At 41.4% G+C, this 6,305-nt stretch overlaps 1 pseudogene; it reads left to right on the top strand.

The window, feature by feature from the left end:
* Window positions 1–3,178: 3,178 nt before the first annotated feature.
* LOC102248347 lies at window positions 3,179–3,487 on the top strand (annotated as a pseudogene).
* Window positions 3,488–6,305: the final 2,818 nt, after the last annotated feature.

The raw sequence follows: 6,305 nt of genomic DNA, 5'->3' as shown, positions 1-6,305 counted from the left end.
AACAAAAAGAAGATAAACAATCCAATCAAAAAATGGGCAAAGGACCTAAATAGACACCTTTCAAAAGAGGACATTCAGAAAGCCAAGAGACATATGAAAACATGCTCAAAGTCACTAATCATCCGAGAGATGCAAATCAAAACAACAATGAGGTACCATCTCACACCTGTCAGAATGGCTATCATCAACAAATCAACAAACGACAAGTGCTGGAGAGGATGTGGAGAAAAAGGAACACTTGTGCACTGCTGGTGGGAATGCAGACTGGTGCAGCCACTATGGAAGACAGTATGGAGTTTCCTCAAAAAACTGGAAATGGAACTCCCATTTGACCCTGTGATCCCACTTCTAGGAATATATCCCAAGAAACCAGAAACACCAATCAGAAAGGATATATGCACCCATATGTTCATAGCAGCACAATTCACCATAGCTAAGATCTGGAAACAGCCTAAGTGCCCATCAGTAGATGAATGGATTAGAAAACTGTGGTACATCTACACGATGGAATACTATGCTGCTGTAAAAAAGAAGGAACTCTTACCATTTGCAACAGCATGGATGGAACTGGAGAGCATTATGCTAAGTGAAATAAGCCAGTCAATGAAGGAAAAATACCACATGATCTCACTCATTCATGGATAATAAAGACCATTACAAACTTTTGAACAATAATAGATACAGAGGCAGAGCTGCCTCAAACTGATTGTCAAACTGCAGTGGGAAGGCCAGAGAGGGTTGGGGGGCAGAAGGGAGGGGAGTAAGAGATCAACCGAAGGACTTGTATGCATGCATATAAGCAAAACCAATGGACATAAGACACTGGGGGGGTAGGGGAAGCCGGGGTATTGTCAAGGGCGGGGAAAAAAAGGACAGGAGTGAGTATGCAAATTAACCTCATCGCCTCCATGGAGACTGACAGTAGGGAGGAGGCAGCTCCCAGCACAGCACGGCCTGCTTGGCCGTTGCCACGGCGACCCGGGAGAAGGAAAATGCAGCCTGCAGGCAGCTCCCAGCACAGCCTGCGGCGACCCGGGAGCAGGGAAGCCTGGCCCTCAGGCAGCTCCCAGCATGGCCTGCTTGGCCGTTGCCACAGCAACCCAGGAGAAAAAAAACGCAGCCCACAGGCAGCTCCCAGCATGGCCTGTTTGGCAGTCGCTGTGGTGTAGAACAGGCAGGCCCCACAGAGAGCAGAGAACCATGGGAAGTAGGCCCAAGCCATCAGTAGGACATCCCCTGAGGGCTCCCGCATTGGAGAGGATGCAGGTAGGGCTGAGGGACCCCGCCCCCCATGCACGAATTTCGTGCACCAGGCCTCTAGTTTGATAACCATAAAAAGGCATTGTGCATGCCCTGGACAAGTATTGCTTAGCAGCTGGAGCATGGGCCCCAAGCACCAAAAGGGTCTCAGGTTCAATTTCCAGTCAAGGGCACATACTTGGGTTGCCAGTTCGATCCCAGGCCCAGGTCGGGGCACATGCAGGGATGCAACCAATTGATGTGTCTCTCTCACATCAATGTTTCTCTCTCTCTCTCTCTTTCTCCCCCTTCCTCTCTCTCTAAAAATCAACGAAAAAAATATCCTCAGGTGAAAATTAACAACAATAAAAAAAGAAGGCATTGTGCAGAGTCACATAATGAAGACAGTATTTTAGGAATGAGTTTACAGTGATATGCAGAATGATCCGAAAGAGTGAAAGCCTCGAATTAGGACAGCAGCTTGGTAGCTATTACAGAATGCAAGCATGAAATGTTATAGGGTATCCTAAACCAGAATAGAAGGGGATATAGTGGAGTAGAATTGAAATATCTCAGGGAGAAAAATCAGGGTAAGGTAACTTTAAAAATAAGGATAAAGAAGGATAAGAAAAGATTCCAAGAATTTGAGCCTGAAATACCCTGAGAATGCTGGTATCACATGATGGAAATAATGTCATCAGGAAAAGCAGGCTGGAACACTTAGTTTGGAACAAATTGAGATTGAAATGTGGACAAAAAAAATCCAAGTAGAAATGCCAGGAGACAGTTGAAGAAATAGGTCAGAAGCTCAGATGAGGTCAGAGCCAGAATCATCAGTCTCCATATAGAAGTGCTAGTTGAAATCATGAATGTTGATTAGTTACTGTAGCAGACATTGTGGTTTGCCTACCAAAAAGCTATTCCTCATTTCTTCTTGCTTACAGAATCCCAATTTTGTCCTATAGCAGACACTCATGTTCTTCTGCTCCAGAGGGAAAAATCACAGGGAATGGTCTAGGCCAGTGGTTTTCAACCTTGGACGCACAGGGGAGTCACCTGGAGAACTTTACAAATGTTGATGCCCAGGTGCCACAGTCAAAGTTGAGATCCACTGGTCTAAGCCAATCATGGTAGTTTCATTCCCCTTGTCAGTGACTGATATAGGTAATCCTAGCCAATGGACGGGGGCGTGGAAGATAGGTTTTTCTTACTCAAAATTAAATGCACTACAGGAAACACCTTATTTTAGATGAACATCATCATTTCTACATGTGAGGCATGGACATGTTGCTACCATCTTGCAGTTCTGGAAGGGATATACTAAACATAACAGATGGAAAACACCTGGGTTCTTAATAAGGTCCTTGAGCTATTGAATTGACCAGTTCTGGAACCTCCATATCTTTAGAACTTTTGCTATAAGAAATAATATTTGTCCTTTTTGTTTAAGTCATCTTGAGCTGAGTTTTCTGTTACCTGCTTCTACTATGTTTTTCATGAAAAATATTGCACTGTATTGTATTCATTGAGGTCCCAGAAGACAATGATTGTGTCTAATACATTTCTGTATAGAACACAATATAGGTCTCCCAACAAATATTTAAACATTAAAAAATGTTTAATGGATAGATGAAAGAGAAGTGTCAACCACTCACTGTGTCTTCATGAGATTCCACCATTAGTATGAAAAAGAAAAAAGAGGGAACCAGGAAATAAAAATAAAAAAGGTGTGTTCTAAGGGATAGAAGGAAAACTAGCATAGGCCTAGGTCATAGAAGCCAAATATTTTTAAAATGATTATATTAGGGTAGTCAGTGTCAGTTGGAATGAGACAAACATGGGAATAAAGAAAAGGCTATTGAGGTGTTCTTAGGGGGTGGAAGGGTGGGAATAACATTTGGCCAGTTGTTCAAGACCACAGACTTTCCATCCTAGAACCATGGCCAAATTTGTCCATAACCTTGTGGAGAAGGCTCCTGCGCTGGCAAATGCTGCTGTGACTTACTCGGAAGATTCGATTAGCCACATTTTGACATTATACCAAGGTTGAGCTGGTTCCTCCAACCACTGCTGAAATCCCTACAGCTATTCAGAGCTTGAAAAAACTAGGCAATAATGCTCAAATTGGTAACTTCAGTTCACAGTTAAGGAAGCTCTGCTGAATGGTTTGGTGGACACTGAGGTATGGATGTGGTTTTATGTCAATGAAATGATAGGCAAGCGTGGCATCACTGATTATGAAGTTTGAAGACCAATCTTTAATATCTATTTATTTTAAGTTATTTGAATGTTCTTAGACCATGAGTGATCAGAATGGTATTTGAATTAAAAAAATATGTCAAAATTTTAAAATTTTAAAAAGAAAAGACTATTGAGATTTGGTGAGAAAGAAATGCCTAGCAACCTCTGGTATGTATTTTTACAAGCAGACCCAAACCTTCATGAGAAATTTTTCTCAAGAATCTAAGTTACTTGTCCTCTGTAATTAAATATTTGGCATAACTGGTGCTTAAGCTGAAATTACTATTCTTAATCAATGCAGCAGTGTTTAATGGAATCTCAGTAATTCCATCTTCAGGTCTGGCTGGGTACCTCAGTTGGTTAGAGCACTGTCCTGATATGCCAAGGTTTCAGGTTTGATCCTTGGTCAGGGCTTATATAAGAATCAAATACTTTAAGCAATAAAAAAATAAAATAAAATAAAAGAATCAACCCATGAATGTATAAATAAGTGGAACAACAAATTGATGTTTTTCTTCCTCTCTCTCTCTCTCTCTCTCTCTCTCTCTCTCTGTCTCTGAAAGTCAATCAATAAATTAAAAAATAATAACACCATTTTCAGTTTGGTTTCTGGTGATATCATTGGCTTTGGGGACCCCATACTCAACAGAAACTAGATCAAAGTCAAAACCTATTACCATTATCATGAAATACAGTAAAATATCCTTAGAAGAAGAAAGAAGAGATCAAACTTTCTCCACAGAAAAGTGAAAAATGTGGGGTGTCAATTTCTTCAAACATAGCACAGCACCTATCACAAACATATGAGGTAGCATGAAAAGGTCACCTGCTGGCAGACTTACTTTCTTGCTCACAAGTCAAAGGGGGTTTCCCAGGCTGGTAACACTCTAATTTAAGACATTCTGGAGCCCTAATTTCCATTTCAAATCATAGGTTATCTCTACTTTCATTTAAACAAGTAACTCTTACCCACTGCCATGGAATTCTTCTGTATAACTTTGGTCTCTGAAAATGCTGTGTTTCTGGGAAGGAGTCTTGGGGAAAGTCCCCTTCTTCAGTGCACAAGCCCTTCCTCTTTCTCCATCCAGGAGCTTTTGCCCCACAAGTAGAGAGTATTTGATCTTATAGGTAATAAGTACTCTCAGAATTCTGTGAGATCTGCAATAGCCCATTCTAAATTCTAAACAGGTGGGAAATGTCAAGAACTCCCCAAATTCAATGAAGTTTGACCTGGACATAATCTTAGAAGAGTAGGATTGTATTGACATGTTAAATACCATAGCCCAGTGTTTCCCATTGTTCCCTGTTGGTAGGCAGAATAATTAACCCCCCCATCCAAAGAGTCCACATCCTAATCCCCAAAACCTATGAACATGTTACATTACATGGCAAAAAGGACATTGCGGTATGACTAAGTTAAACATCTTGAGATGAGAAGATTACCCTGGATTATCCAGATGGGTCTAATGCAATCACAGGAGTTCTTCTAAGAGTGAGGCAGAAGTGGCAGAGTCAGTACATGTGATGACCTAGTAGAGGGGAAGAGGAGAGGGGGTGGGGTTAAAGATGCTATGGTGCTGGCTTTGAAGATGAAGAGGAATGTGGGTGGCCTATAGAATTTGGAAAAAGCAAGGAAACAGATTATCCCTTAGAGCCTCCAGAAGGAACACAACTCTGCTGACACCTTGATTTTAAGACAGCTGAACTACAGAACTCTAAGATAATATATTTGTGCTGGTGTAAGCCACTAAGTATGCTAATTTGTTACAGCAACAATAGGAAACTAATACACTTGCTGTCATGACTTCTTTTTTAAAATATATTTTATTGATTTTTTTACAGAGAGGAAGGGAGAGGGATAGAGAGCCAGAAACATCGATGAGAGAGAAACATCGATCAGCTTCCTCCCGCACACTCCCCACTGGGGATGTGCCCGCAACCAAGGTACATGCCCTTGACCGGAATCGAACCTGGGGCCCTTGAGTCAGCAGGCTGACACTCTATCCACTGAGCCAAACCAGTCAGGGCTGTCATGACATCTTTTGAAAAATACAACTAAGTCGTGAAATAAATGTGCGATCTCTAGCTTTCTTTTGGAAATTCACAGTGCACACTGGTTCACTAAAGGCTCTTAGAAGTCTGATGGAAAAGAAATCTATAAGTTTACCTCATTACTGACCAACAAAAATCTGTTAGCTGCGACCATTAATTATCATCCTACAAAACAATGTTCCTTTCTCAGAACCCTAGTTTGAGGTAATGCTGCTAACTCATTGCATGTTAATTTGACTGAAGCTGAAGATAGATGTGTTAACCAAAGGAAAGATTAGTGTGGAGATCTAGATGGTGGTGAGTCAAAGAACAAAAAAGTCTCAATGTTCTGCTCAATTGTCCAGGAAAGCTCATTCTGACATACAAATACATCAGTATTTAGTCTCTGCTCTCTGATCTATCCCCTGGTGGATGGCCGATGCCATTAAGATAAACCAACGAGGTCCTGTAGTTCTCATTCCTTGTGACCCAAACAACCCTCTGCTATCATTAAGCTTCCTTTTCAAGTCTGACCTGACGGCTGATATGCCAACTCCAGTCTGAATATAAGTAAATCAAAATTCTAACTTTGTATTTCTATCCCTTGTGATTTCAATTTTATTAGCATGAATCCATCTCCAGGAGATTCCTGACTTCTAAGTATCTCTGACAAAATTCAGTTTCTAAGCCTAACTAGTGCCCCATAAGGTCCTGCCTAAATTGCCAGATGGAGGAACTTTCTTAATGACAACTCCACCCCGCATTACTCCTAACTGCCACAATCCCTCTTGGAG

This window comes from Myotis brandtii, unplaced genomic scaffold (genome assembly GCF_000412655.1).
Source record: "Myotis brandtii unplaced genomic scaffold, ASM41265v1 scaffold39, whole genome shotgun sequence".
Lineage (NCBI taxonomy): Eukaryota > Metazoa > Chordata > Mammalia > Chiroptera > Vespertilionidae > Myotis > Myotis brandtii.
Note: the sequence above shows the minus strand (reverse complement) of the source record. Positions and strands in the feature narration are given on the sequence as shown.